Source organism: Chrysemys picta, chromosome 11 (assembly GCF_011386835.1).
Source record: "Chrysemys picta bellii isolate R12L10 chromosome 11, ASM1138683v2, whole genome shotgun sequence".
In the NCBI taxonomy this organism is placed as follows: domain Eukaryota; kingdom Metazoa; phylum Chordata; order Testudines; family Emydidae; genus Chrysemys; species Chrysemys picta.
In genome coordinates this window covers 59,241,561-59,257,061 of record NC_088801.1, presented here as the reverse complement: position 1 = coordinate 59,257,061, position 15,501 = coordinate 59,241,561, and positions in this window count along the sequence as shown.

Below are 15,501 nucleotides of genomic sequence, written 5' to 3'. Positions count from 1 at the left end.
ATGGATATATAAGTATTCAAACCCCTTGACCAGGACAAAATACTTCTTTTTGGCCTTTTTGGAGGTGGGAGGGATGGAGGAAGGAGTTTGCCAGAGGGCTTAAGCTATTTTTAGCCCTTCATGTACTGGCAGCGCAACTTGAGAGGGGGTTGCTGCCGAGAGCACATTAAATAAGGTGTCTGACTGCTCTGTCATCTCCTCTACCTCCAAGCTCAAGTTCGTGGCCACCCTTCAAAGCAGGGCTTGATGCTCTTTGAAATCGTCCTTTGGACTGGCGTGAGATGGTCCAGCCACTGCCTCGTCGGGTGACAAAGAGGATGACTGAACCACTGGGGAAGGGCCCTCCGCATCATCCCTCAGGGGGGAAGGGACTTTAGCGGTGGGTATTCGCTTCTTCACCCCAGAGTCCGATTCCACTCCGTGCACTGAGCCTAGTGCCATTGGTCCTGGAAACTGTTTTTCTGAAATGGCCACTGAAGAGTGGTATGAGAAGGGCATCAGCATAAGTGGCATGCCCCACGTGTTCCAGTAAGGGCACCGGACAGGCCACTGACCCTGCTGCTAGGTCGGGATCACAGAGATCAATGCGGTCTCTGATGCCAACGTGGGCCACTGCTGCCTCGGCGAGGGGCTGAACTCCTGATTTGACCCGGAGGAATCCCCTTCTGGAGACCATGGCAGGGCCATCAATGCCTGAGTTTGTTGGCTATCTGTCACCATAGGTGAGCGGTACCTCATGTAGGACCTTCTTCCTGGGGATTGGTGCTGGGAACGTGGAGATCAGTACCGCCCCAGAGATCTTTCACAGAGTCTGGGAGATGAGGATCTGTGCCATGAAGTTGGTGGATGGGAGGACGACCAGTGCCAGGCGTATGGTGACTGATGTCTCCCTCTGAGCCACCCATGTTTAATTGACAGAGACCACGAACGCAGTGCCGGTGATCTAGGTCTGCCAATCGGAGACTCCGCTGTGGAGACGGAGATCTCGGTCACGGACACAGGGAATTCTGCCTCAGCTCTAGGGACCGATGGCAGTGCTAGACCTCTGGGGGGCTCTTATGGCAGGCTTGCCCTCGTAGAGAGCCTTCGCCAGATCCAATTCCATGCACGGTGCTGGCGGCACCAGAGGGGCTCTCTGCTCCCTGGTCGCCGGGAGGGCCTGGGAAGACAGTGGCCAATAGTGAGTTTGGGTCCCGTGCCACTCCCGGGAACCAGTGGCGGATCCCTGGGAGATAATCGGAGAGAAACCCTCATGCAGCTCTGGGGTGGGCAGCCAGCCTGAACTAGGTCCTTTGTCCGATGTCCCTTGACCCTTTTGCTCGGGGCCGGGGAGTCCCACTTTTTTGACTGCTTCTTGGGCACTGGCGAGGGGGAGTGGTGACAGACTGAGCCGAGTGCCAGGGACGCACTACAAACCGAGGCCGAGGGCCTAGAGTCCTGACGAGACTGCTGTCCTGCGCTGGGCGGAGCACAGCCTCCATGAGGAGAGCCCTCAAACGAATATCACGCTCCTTCTGGGTTCTCGGACAAAAGTTTTTACAAATCTGACACTTGTCTTTCTCATGTGATTCCCCCAAGCACTTCAGGCAGCTGCTATGGGGGTCACTCACAGGCTTAGGCCTGTTGCAGGCATAACAGGGCTTAAAATGGGGGACAAAGTCCCCGCTGGGACTCTAACTCCCTAATTACACTACTGAACAACTACTTATTAGCTAACTGTAAATAAACTATTTACAGAGCACTGAGAAATGAAGAGCGGGAAGAACCGCTATCCACTTGCTAGGCCGGGGAAGGCTCTCCGGCCAACCGTCATGGGCGGTAAGAAGGAACTGAGAGGGTATAGGGCCAGCAGTGCCTGATATACCGAAGCATGAGCGTGGCACTCCAGAGGGCGCCACAGCCAACCCTACAGATACCACTAAGGGCTGGTCCCCACTTAGTCCGGACTTCGGACTAAGGTACGCAAATTCAGCTATGTTAATAACGTAGCTGAATTCGAAGTACCTTAGTCCGGACTTACCGGGGTCCAGACGCGGCCGGAAGTCTCCCCCCGTCGACGCTGCGTACTCCACTCGGAGAGCTGGAGTACCGGCGCCGATTGTGGGCACTTCCGGGATCGATCCGGGATCGATTTATCGCGTCTTAACCAGACGCGATAAATCGATCACAGAACATCGATTGCGTGCCTCCGGACCAGCCGGTAAGTGAAGACTAGGCCTAAGGGAAAAATCTCCGACCACTGTGCACGTGGGAGCACACACAGCTAGAGTGGAATCGACATGAGTAAGCACTCGAAGAAGAACTCCCTTTATGATAGAGCTTTTGTGATGCTGATAAATCAAAACTTTAAAGTAAGTTATAAATTATACTTGGCTGTCCATCAGCTTGGTCAGAGTATTCTCATAATGTTATCATAAGTACTGGTGAAAGAGGGTAATATGGCCAAAATCTTATTTTATCCATTTTTTATTTAAAAATGCATCCCTCAAAGTTGTTTGACACAAACACGTTAAAACAATACAAAACAACGTAATAAAGGCCAACTGAACAGATGGTCTCTCATCAAAATAAATATTCCCCATCTGAGCCCATCAGTAAAAACTTCAGTAAATAACAGGGTGTGAAACATAACCTGAAGCTTCAGCTTGGGCTCTATCAGATCAAGTGGGGGAAGTGAATTCTAGAGTTCAGGGACCTCCACTGAGTTCAGGCCACCCTACCACTACCTGCTAGATCTAGGAGCTGTTGGTGAACTGATCTCAACTGCTGTGATGCTGCATTCTGAGAGAAGTGACCTCTAGTAGCTAGGACCCAAACCTAGTACCTTATAGGACTTTACAGATCATTATTAACATCCTGAATTGCTACCAATGAATGAAATGGAAGCAGTACAGTATACTGAATACTAGTGTAATGTACTCCATTAAGCCAACTTTGCTGTGCAAACAGATGGAAGCTTCAGCAGAATGCAGGAAAAGTAAGTAGCCCCATGTAGAGGTCACTACAATGTATTTATTGAATTATTTTATTTATTTATATAGAATTTCATATGGCACTCATCCCTGTTATAGATAAGACATCACACACATTAATTAATTTATCCTCACAGGGCCTCTGTGAAATAGGGTCTGGAGCTCACAAAGGAAACGAACCACCCACCAGCAATCCTGGCTATGCTGCCAAAGTCCAAAGCCAACAAAACCTCATGGCAATGATACACTAGACCAGGCTCCTGGATGACCACTCTTAAAATTCTACCATCAAGTTTAAAGAAGTCATGGGATGATTTCCCTGACTCTGATGGAGTTCACCTTCTCTCTTGGTACAGTTAAACTATCTGTGCCTATTTTGTCCCTTGGACTCTACAAAATACTTCTGAAGAGCATATTTTTTGCCTTTGAAATATAGCAGAGTGAATCAGATATCAGGTATTAAAAAAACATTTTGTGACTACTAATTAATAAGTGTTTCCAGAATCATTCTCCTTCTATCTATACCATGAAGTAGGGTCAAGGCTTTATGTAATCCCTAGCAAGCGGAACCTAAATTCAGCAGGAAGATTCTGTGGCACCCTACTATCTCAGACTGGAAATTATGTGACAGCTTTGTTTAAATTAAAAAAGGTTTTGAATTAATTCAATATGAAAATTAATGATAAAGCCATTACAGTAGCCCGTGTTGTTTATTTTGATATTAAATTCAATTTATTTTATGCTGTCCCCACATTTTCAATATGCCAAATATTTTTGTACCAACAATGCATAACCGCATTCTAGAAATTGTTAGGGTCAAAACTGGAGTTGTTAGCTGGATAGCAGCTTTGTTGTCTAGGGAAGCAAAAGAAGTTGAGGGTTATGGGATAAGCACATTAGCTGGATGTTACTGATCCTATGATTATCAGCAGTGAAATAGTTAACAATGCTGACATTTAAATTGTCATCTTCAGGTTTCATGCTGTGTGATACTTCATGTGTGATGTACAAACTGCCAACATAGAATCATAGAATCATAGACTATCAGGGTTGGAAGGGACCTCAAGAGGTCATCTAGTCCAACCCCCTGCTCAAAGAAGGACCAATTCCCAACTAAATCATCCAAGCCAGGGCTTTGTCAAGCTGGGCCTTAAAAACCTCCAAGGAAGGAGACTCCACCACCTCCCTAGGTAACCCATTCTAGTGCTTCACCACCCTCCTAGTGAAATAGTTTTTCCTAATATCCAACCTAGACCTCCCGCACTGCAGCTTGAGACCATTGCTCCTTGTTCTGTCATCTGCCACCACTGAGAACAGCCTAGATCCATCCTCTTTGGAACCCCCCTTCAGGTAGTTGAAGGCTGCTATCAAATCCCCCCTCATTCTTCTCTTCTGGAGACTAAACAATCCCAGTTCCCTCAGCTTCTCCTCATAAGTCATGTGCTCCAGACCCCTAATCATTTTTGTTGCCCTCCGTTGGACTCTTTCCAATTTTTCCACATCCTTCTTGTAGTGTGGGGCCCAAAACTGGACACAGTATTCCAGATGAGGCCTCACCAATGTCGAATAAAGTGGAATGATCACGTTCCTCGATCTGCTGGCAATGCCCCTACTTATACAGCCCAAAATGCCGTTAGCCTTCTTGGCAACAAGAGCACACTGTTGACTCATATCCAGCTTCTCGTCCACTGTAACCCCTAAGTCCTTTTCTGCAGAACTGCTACCTAGCCATTCGGTCCCTAGTCTGTAGCAGTGCATGGGATTCTTCCGTCCTAAGTGCAGGACTCTGCACTTGTCCTTGTTGAACCTCATCAGGTTTTTTTTGGCCCAATCCTCTAATTTGTCTAGGAACATGGCTCATAGCAGGCACTGTCTAGTCTGGGAGAGTATACAGCTTAGTTCTTGGTAACTGTAGCCCTTCTTCATGGGCGGCGTGTATCATCGGCTGTGGGAGGGCGTGCCTCCCCAAACAGCCAGGTGTGGCCCCGCCCACACTCTGCCCCCAGGTCTCCCCCCGCCCGCTTCCGTTTGGCATGGTTACATTCTCCCTGTGTTCCGGGGCTGGGGGGCTGTGGCTGCGCCGCCCACACCGTGACTGGGGGGGGGGAGGCTGGGGGCACTCGGGTGGAGGGCAGTAGCCCGGGGTGGTGGTGAGGGCTGCTGGGGGGAGGAGGGGGGACTTTGGACTTCAGTGGAGGGAGAGGGGGCATGGAAGGGGTGGTGCTTCAGGCAGAAGGAGTGGGGCTGTGGGCTAGCCTCCCCCAGTTGGCAGTTCACGTGCCGCCCATGCCCTCCTTTATTTGTTCTTTTATTGTACCTCTGAGAAGCACCTCCCGTCTTCATTGAGTCCTGTGAGAAGGGTACATCTACACAGCAGTTAAACTCCCATGGCTGGCCCAGTTCAGCTGACTTGAGCTCATGGGGCTGGGGCTGCAGAGCTGTAAAATTGCTGTGTAGACATTCAGGCTCAGGCTGGAGCCTGAGCTCTGGGACCCTGGAAGGGGTAGGGTCCCAGATCTCGATGTCCAGCCCGACCCTGAATGCCTACACAGCAACTTTTAGCCCCACAACCCAAGCCCTGCAAGCCTGAGTCAACTGACCTAAGCCAGCCGTGGCCATACCGCAGGTCTGTTTTTCCAGAGTAAACATATCCTTAGTGTTTGCATGAAACTCTTGGCTTACTCATCATAATATTAAGTGGGAAATTTACCAGAGGGTGTTTGTTATTTGAAATAACACTTACTTGCTAAGTCCAAAAATAACCTTGTCAGAAATAGAGATATAATGAGTCATGTCAGAATTCATCTTCTGATTGTGAACAAAAGGGGTATGTCATTGTCACAATCACTTTCATATTTTCATTCTTGTCAACAATCATATTTTCGCATTTGCTGTGGTACTGTTAGAATCCTCCTGCTATAGTTACATTATTTTTTTTAAAAATCACTGTCTACCCCAGCTGGTTCCCGATAAAAAGGCATGTTGATTTTCCAAAGCTACCCTTTCTTTTTGTTCTGTAAGAGTGCTTTTACAATCAGACATAATAATATTGATATAATCAACACACAAGTTATAGAAGAAAGCTAATTGAATGGCTCAGAAAAAATAGTACACTTTGAGAACAAACCAACCTTGCATAGACTTGCATTTGATTTGAGGCTGAGAAAATAGGTCAGTAAGAAGAAATGTGCATCCATGTGCAGTCATGTTGTGCTTTCAATTTGACATGGAGTTCAGGGATTGCCAAATGCCAATCACATGTCTATAGGAGCTATTTCCCATGGGAGGGATGGGGGTCACGAGTTTGTCACAGCACAGGTTCTTTAACAATATTACCAAATGCAATGGTTACTTACTACTTTAAATGACCTATTACTTTACATATCTTGAAGCTAAACTAGTAATTCCTTTAAACATGTCTCAAGATATCCTGAGTGTTGTTAGGTTCTATGACCCTCAACTACCCATCTTATTCCAAAGCCACTGAAAGGAATCTAAATTCCTAGGAAAGAGGCACCAAGCTTTGGGGTGGGAAAACTACCCCACCTAGGTGTAAACTGGCACATGTTTTAGATTCTCTTCTTTTTCTGTTACATATGGAAAACCAGTATTTACCGTATTTTCCTGACTGCAGGTCTCAAAGCCTTCGTTGTTACATGCATCGAAGAAGCACATTTCACTGCTGGAACCTCTCCAATCACCAGTTCTCTAGAATCCTCAAAGATACTGGGTTCAACAGAACTAAGCTCACAAGGGCTAAATTGTGCTTGTTAGGCACAGACTGCGGAAAGGAGTGGTATAGTGCTGCACTGCCTTGGAGGGAGTACCAAGAGGCATTCTGCCTGAGCTCTCCAGTCACACTGGTCGGTCAGGGAGTAAATTTGTTCCCCTCCTTTAAAGGGTGCAGTATGCTCCCCATTATATGGCCAGTTAATCCTGCTGGCTGGTGGATAGTGGTGGCAGAGTCAAGTTTCTGCCTACTCCAGACCTCTTACCACCTTCTTTTTGGCAATTAACCTCCCGGGGAAGCAATCCAGCAGCAGCCCCTGCACTCCCTCAAGTGAAGAGCCTTTTATTGTGGCCAATCACCTGTGTCATTATTCCATCCCCACACTCTATGACCATTGAAAGTCCAGCCACAATTTAGCCCTCAACCTTTAGTGTTCCCTTATATAGAAACCTCATTGTTATTTGGACCATCACTTTTAAAAAGAGAGATAACATCTGTCTTCAGTGAATAGATTTTGCTCAAACTTCTCACAATAGTTCACCTTTGAACTGAGAAAAGGTGTGTGCAGATTCAGTCTCAAAGCAAAATTTTTTCAAAAGGCAAGAGCAAGTGAAAAGAGAGGTTAGAATGGAAGTGTCTTTTAACTATAGAGTTCACTGCCATCACAAACATTATAATGAAGGACAGACCTTAGTTGGAGACTAGGGTTACCATATTTCAGTAAGCAAAAAGGAGGACGGGAGGAGCCCCACCCTAGCCCCGCCCCTCCCACTTCCCGCCCCCCCCAGAACCCCCAACCCTCCCCCCGTTCCTTGTCCCCTGACTGCCCCCTCCTGGGACCCCTGCCCCTAACTGCCCCCCAGGACTCCACTCCCTATCTAAGCCTCCCTGCCTCTTGTCCCCTGACTGCCCCAACCCTTATCCACACCCCCACCCCCAGACAGACCCCTGGGACTCCCACGCCCCATCCAACCACTCCCCACCCCCTGACAGCCCCCCCCAGAACTCCCAACCCATCTAAACCCCTCTGCTCCCTGTCCCCTGACTGCTCCGATCCCTCTCCGCACTCCTGCCCCCTGACAGCCCCCCCCAGAACTCCCAACCCATCTAAACCCCTCTGCTCCCTGTTCCCTGACTGCTCCGATCCCTCTCCCCACTCCTGCCCCCTGACAGCCCCCCCCAGAACTCCCAACCCATCTAAACCCCTCTGCTCCCTGTCCCCTGACTGCTCCGATCCCTCTCCCCACTCCTGCCCCCTGACAGCTCCCCCCCAGAACTCCCAGCCCCCCACCCCTCCCGCTCCTTGTCCCCTGACTGCCCCCTCCTGGGACCCCTGCTCCTAACTGCCCTCCAGAACCCCACCCCCTACCTAAGACTCCCTGTTCCTTGTCCCCTAACTGCCCCCTCCTAAGACCCCTCCCAACTGCCCCCCAGGACCCTACCCCCTACCTGTACCCTGACTGCCCAAAACTTTCTCCACTCCCCCCCAAAAGCCCCCCCCCGTTTCTTGACTGCCCCCTCCAGAACCTCCCTGCCCCTTCTCCTGCCCCCTGGCCCCCTTACCCTGCTGCTCAGAACAGGGTGTTGGGCTCTGTGCGAGCCGGACACGTGGCTGCGCTCCCCAGCACAACAAAACCCGGTCCCTGGCCCTGCACAGTGCTGCCGGACCGGGCTGCAGGGGAGAGCTGCCGGCTCAGAATGCAGGGCGGAGCTCCTCTACAGCTGGTCCGGAGTCCAGCCCGGGACTTTCCTGCAGCCCTCCCAGCCGCTCGCTCTGCTCTGCCGGGGGAGGGGGGAAATCCCGGACATTTTGAGTGCTTTACAAATTCCCCCTGGACGCTATTTTTAGCACAAAAAGGAGGACATGTCCGGGTAAATCCAGACGAATGGTAACCCTATTGGAGACATCTCTTTCAAAGGAAAGATGCAGCTTTGAGCAATGCCTGCTCAGCATTTCTGTCTTGGGTACAATAAACACTGAGGCCACTAATCCCCATCAAAGTAAAGTAAGCTAAACTATCAGTTTTGTACTGTACAAAGCAAATTAGATTATCTGTTCTAGATAACACAAGAACAAAACTCTCAGTTTTTGTGATTAGAAGGAAGCTGCTATATGTTTATTCCTAAATCCCTTTCCTGGAAGCAGTTTTAAAGTTATTCCTAAATTCCATGCAACTCTCAACACATATAGAAGTCATTATCAAATCTGAATTTTTGCCCTTTCTGAGTTCCCACTAGGAGTTTAATTTAACGATGGTATTAAATGTCTAATTCACACATTCTGTCTTTATCCTCTCTAAGCCAGAGGTCACTGCCAGGCAGGTGGTGGAATTTCAAGGCCTAAGCAGACATTTAGATGCTACTAGCTACTGCTTTTCAGGAAATTATACATCTTAATCTTTTTCTGCTCTGGAAACTGCAAAGAATCAATAAAAAAGGTTCTTCTTTAACAATTTAGATTGCTCAGGCAGCCTACAAGTGCCTTCTGAGATTTAGTTGCAGGAGTGCAATGAGTCATAACACTACCCTGTATCAGTAGGATTTTTATTCCATACATTTTTACCTGAAATTTATTGTGTAACATTTTCAGATATTCTTTTTTTCACCCAAGTCAGAGCCTCCTATCCTAGCAAAATACCTTAATGAGAAATAGAAGTTCACTATATCCCTAGGGTTTGTCTGGATTCTGTATAAATATTTAAAAATAATTTTTTAACCCCAAACAAATATTTCCTTCCACCGCACACCTCTTAATGAACCTTTTTGACAACGTTATATTAGAACAGAAAAGTTATTTTTCCGTTGAAGTTAGTGGTTGGTCCCCCAGGCACATAGCCAGTTTAGTTGGCACAATAACTTCCTTTAGTCCCACATTCTAAAGGTCTATAAGCTTTGATTCACAAAAGAGAAACACTGGTGTGCAAAGGTCATTTTCAGACTAAAACTGATGGACTTAAATCTACCAATGACATTTCCAGTATGCAGTCCTCTGAGTCCCTGCAGTCTCCTCCCCTACTTGCTATTTAAAATAAGCTTTTAAATTAAAATACACAGTTATTAGTAAAAAAAAAGCTGCACAAAATCCATCTAGTTTTTTTAAGTAAACAAAAGCATTACATCTTTACATTGCTCCCACTCACCAAGTTTTAGTTCATGGCAACTTTGCAATAGACGCACAATCTTGGAGAGTCTGTTAATATAGGGGTTCTCAACCTTTTTCTTTCCGAGGCCCCTTCAACATACTATAAAAACTCCACGGCCCAGCTGTGCCACAACAATTATTTTTCTGAATACAACAGTCAGGGCTGGGGTTAGGATTTAGTTAGCAGGGCAATTGCCCAGGGCCCCACACCACAAGGCGCCCCCACGAAGCTAAGTTGCTCAGGCTTCAGCTTCAGCCCTGGGTGGCAGGGCTCTGGGCTGCAGTCTTGCGCAGTGGGGCTTTGGTTTTTTGCCCTGGGCCCTAGCAAGTCTAACACCAGCCATGCTTGGCGGACCCCCTGAAACCTGCTCATGGCCCCCCAGGGGGCCCCGGACCCCTGGTTGAGAACCATTGTGGTAATAGATGCAGAAAACATGCCCCCTGATTGCCTTAGCAAACGCTTTTCAAAAAGTGAAAACAATCATGATCTCCCTACAGATTTTAAAATAAATACATACATGTCAAAAATTTAGATTTTTTCAAAAGAATATTTTGTGAAAAAACATTAAAAATAAAAAACTTTTACTATTTCAAACCCTGTGAAATGGAAACAATGTCAAACATTTTGGAGGCATTTTTCTTTCATTTTTTGACCAGTTCTAATCTGTAGAGAGTGCAATAAAATGAATAATATGCAGGTTTTTCCCCCCAGCACCACTTTTAATTTTTTTCTTTTAACATTCTGTACCTTTTCAAAATGTCCTCAATTTTGGAAAAATTACAGAGTGGCAAAAGGAAAAATGAATCTCTGTAACACTGCCACTCTGTAATTTTTCCAAAATTGAGGACATTTTGAAAAGTTACAGAGTAGAAAGAGAAAAAAATAAAAAGTGAATAAAAAATAAAACCCAACCATCCTTTTTTTATTGCATTAAAAGGCAAAAGAAAAAAAAAGGCGGAGGGACAGAAAAGGGGGGGAAACCAAAATATTTGAAATTCTGAAATTTTCAGTTGTGACAAAACTGAAAAATAAAAAAAAAATTAGCAAAAGTTTACACTTTAAAAATAATCCACCTTTTTTTTTTTAAAAAAAAAAAGGTTCTGAATAAAATATTTTGATCAGCTCTACTACTGATGTTCCAGATTAGGACTGGGTTGCTTTCTTCTCCTGGGGTAATCAGAAGTTCTGATTATGATCCTCTCAGCCTTTCAAAGGAACTCTAGGTATAGTATATAATACAGAGCCTACCTGTGGATTAATTTTTTACTTTGAGACAGTCACATATTTGGTAGTAAAGTCACATAGTGACACTATCATCAACAGCGTTTACATTTTTCTTTTCTCCTTTTTTATATCATTGCATGCAATACATGTATAGAATGACAGATATGTAGGATTGGAAGGGACCTCAAGAGGTCATCTAGTCCATTCCCCTCTGCCTCACCCAGCAGGATTAAGTGTAGTTAGACCATCTCTGACAGATGTTTGTCTAACATGTTCTTAAAAAACTCCAGTGACAGGGACTCCACAACCTCCCTAGGTAATCTGTTCCAGTGCTTAACTATTCTTATAGTTAGAAAGTTTTTTCAAATATCTAACCTAAATCTCCCTTGCTGTAAACTAAGCTGTTACTCCTTCCTTGGTGGAAATGCAGAACAATTGATCACTGTCCTTATGTGAAGGAAAAGGAAAGCTTAAACTCCCTCAAGTCTTTTTTATTTTGACACATAGCCCCTTTGGTCTGTCCAAAAGGAGGCTGTGGGAAAGGGAAGCAGCTGGTGGGAGGTTTGTTATTGGGAGTATCCCATTCCAAGATGGCCATTAGTTTTCTTACTTAGTTTCTGCGAAAGGGCCTGATTCTCAACTGCCTTGCACCTGCTACTGAATGGCAGCATTTTACAGACATTTTGCACACACTTTGGACGAGAAGAAGAACAGGAGTACTTGTGGCACCTTAGAGACTAACAAATTTATTGGATGCATCCGAAGAAGTGGGCTGTAGTCCACGAAAGCTTATGCTCCAATAAATTTGTTAGTCTCTAAGGTGCCACAAGTACTCCTGTTCTTCTTTTTGCGGATACAGACTAACACGGCTGCTACTCTGAAACTTTGGACGAGGTTAGATTAATATAAAAAGCTGTAAGGCAGAGGAGAATCTGGCCCTTTGAATCTAAGGCTATTTACTGAGCCTTTCTGTTTGATCAGAAAAAATCTGATTCCTATGTCCCCAGTTTAACTCTAGTTCAGATACATAGTGAATGAAAGTTGTTGTTATCTGATGGGTGTTCAATGGTGGCTCTATTAAATATGTGATTCTCAATTAAGTCCCCAGTAGGCAGGACATTATTGTCATCTCTTTGCAGAGAGATTGAGGATTGAAAAGACAGACTGAATCACCCTTTCATCTCTCAGGTAGTGTGACAGAGTGTATCAACCCCGCACTGGTGAGGCAAAGGTTAAGGAGCTGCTCTGGACACAGGAAGCCACACACCCCTTCTGCTGGGCATGCTCCCAGCGGTGGGAACAATCAAAAGGGAGCAGCTCAGCTCAGTTTGGGCTGACCAAGGAGAAGAGCAGTTCGGTGCAGCAGCCTCCTGCTGAGAAGCTGCCAGGACTCCAAGTCACTAGGGCCGAGCCTCCCAGGCAAGCTGCTGGAAGCCCACCGAGCACTGTTGTCAAGGGAAGGGGCTCCGGAAATGAACCTGGGAGGAAGCCAAGAGCGATCCCAAGACTGAGCCATGACACTGATGGAGGTACAGGGAACCGGGGTGGGAAGTGATCCAGGGAGTGTGAGTAGGGGTACCAGACCCTAGGCCAAGCATGTGGTCTGCTTTGCAGGGCCCTGGGTCAGAACCTGATGGAGTAGAGTGAGCCTGGGCTCCCCTACCCCCATCCCCAGGATTATAGCCATTAGGCAGAAGGGCCCATGACCTATTTTTAAAACGTTTCTGTCTATCTAATACTCAACTCCTCTGTATGGAAAAATCTTGAAATTAAACAAATCTGGTATTCATAATCTTCAATGGGAATCCAAAACACTGATCTCAGCTTTGAAATTAAATGGACAATATCCACATCCCCCTAAGCAAAGACAAAGCCATATTTAAACAGGTACCTTTTGCCCTCTTCTAGAATTCATACTTCCACTGTTTTCTTCTCTGATCAAATCTCTTACCCAAATTTTAAAAATAGCATTGTCTGCTAAATATGCTCTGCTTTTTCACCAGGAAGGCTTATGACCTTGTCCTCTCTTCTTTTTGGCATTTGGTCTGCATCCTTATCAGCCCTCACAATGACCTCCAGCCAGCTTCACTGGAATCTCTGAAACCAAACATGTGTACAAATAATTTCAGGGGCAGCTGTTGCTACTGTATTATCTTCTTTCGCAGCTTCCACAGATACAAGTAGTTAATGCAAGTGGCTACTCTTTCAACTGCTCACCCTCTTATACACTAGTAATTTTCTTCCTTTCTAACTTCCATTTGTCATGGTCAAATACATCTCAACAAATGTGGCCTCCATTTCAGCACTGGTACTTGCTGTTCTATGTATCTTAGAGATTCTTGTTGACAAACCTTGGATAAATCGGGGCTTAAAATGCTTGCCTTTAAAATAAAATAAAAAATCAGTAATCACAGATCTAGTTGTCTTCTGTTTAGAAGTTCAAAACTTAATCATTAGTCCATGCTTAAATTTATATCTGTATAAATCAGCTGAAGTACAGGAGGGTCTTAGAAACTTATTCATATCTACAAAACCCTCCCTCTTCACCCTGCCTGACCTAATACTAATGACTGAGCTTTTGTTAGTTATAAAAGAAGCAATTACAGAGCCTATTCAGAGCTCATTCAGTCCAAACAGCAGTCATAATTTGCTTCTAGAAATGGTTTCTATTAGAGATTATTATGAAGGCTTTAGTAAAGCCAAGACCAGATGTGTATACTGCTCAAACCAACTGTTGTTTGATGCAATAGGCTGATTAGAAAAGCACAGGATTTACAGGAATTAGGACTGACAGGGTTTTTTTTTTTCATAGTTTTTGGTTTTGCTATAATTACACAGGTATAACTAAACTGAAGGTGTGCATATGCATTGCTTTGTCTAAAGTGGCTTAAGATACTTGCCTTGAGTATCACAAAGTCCACACAACACTGCACTGATATGCTCTCATATTGTATTTGGAAACATTGCTAACCTTTAGCTAGGCTTGGCAGAAGTAGACTTTTTTAATATAATTTTGACAGATAATATAAATGTTTGTTTTTACGTTTTTTTTTTTCAATTTGTATGGATTTAAATTTTCACTGTTGCATATAATTATGGGGTGTAGTGGGGCAGCCACCCCACTCTGCTGTGGAAGGAGTTGGAGCAAGCCAGAGAGGCTGCGCAGAGCCCCAGTCAATCATGGAAACGCTTATTGGAAGCTAATCAAGTGGAGGCTTGAAAGCAGCCTGTCAGGGCCAGGTTGGGCCCTATAAGACAGCTGCAGGGTAGAGAGGAGCAGAGGGAGAAGAACTAGCTCTTAGAGAGAGAGAGGCACCTAAGACAGCATGGGGCTGGGAGAGGTCTAGGCTGACAACTGCCAGACTGGGGTCCTGAGGCAAAGGGGCAGAGAAGGTGCTGGGGCTACAGGGAAGTAGGCAGTAGAGGAGAGTTGGAAGAGGGCAGTAAGTGGTTGCTGCTAGAGGGACTCTGGTTAGAGCCCAGAGTAGCAGGCAGGCAGGCCTGCCCTTTTACCTCCCCTCCCTCCCCCCCACTTGCCAGTGATGAGACTGGCTAAGCCAGACTGCAGTTTGCCCTTGGAGGAAGGGGCTACACTGAGGACTGCAGTTAGCCACAGAGGCACGTAATAGAACCAGAAGCTGCTGGTCCCCTGGAAGGGGGGGAGAGCCAGCGGAGCAGCTACAGCCAGAGAGCAGTGTCCCGAAGTGGATGCCGTGGTCTGGGAGTGACGTGGGTTCGACTGTGAGGACGGTGAAGACTGAGAGAGTAATGGTGGGTGAGACACCACTAGTGAAGGCGCACTGTTGAAAGAGCTAATTCCCAAACCAACCAGGAGGAGGCGCTGCTGTGGTGAATCTGGCCCCGATAGGGGAGGTGGGGGGGAGATAAGTTTCTTTTCATTTGTACTGATTAAAATTTTCACAGTTGTGGGAAAGTGGAGGGGGTCAAAAGCAATTATTTAATTACATAGGTGTTGAGATGCAAAACAACTTGTCAACATCACATATCAAAATATAAATGTTCTCAAACACCATTTTTCTTACTTTGCCTATCTGTAAAATTCAGTTATTATCGATGAAAATATTTTTGATTATTTTGGCAAGGGCAGGGCCGGCTGGCTCTGGCCACAAACATTAAGCTAAATACAATATATTATCTTCAGGGTTTGATCAATTGTGTGGCTGATGTATGATTAAGCAGGAACAATGCATTGCAATAATATATACTTCAAGGTACATTAATAAACTTCTTAGAATATGTTTAGTACCTGACAAATATTTCTGCTGAGACGCATCTAACTGAATTAATTTTCTACTCCTGTATAATAGAAACCATAAAAGTATAGAATGCCACCATAAAGGAAGAAAAATAAAATAGTAATAATAGTAACATAGCACTTATGTAATCATTTACATGTTCAAAGTACTTTAGA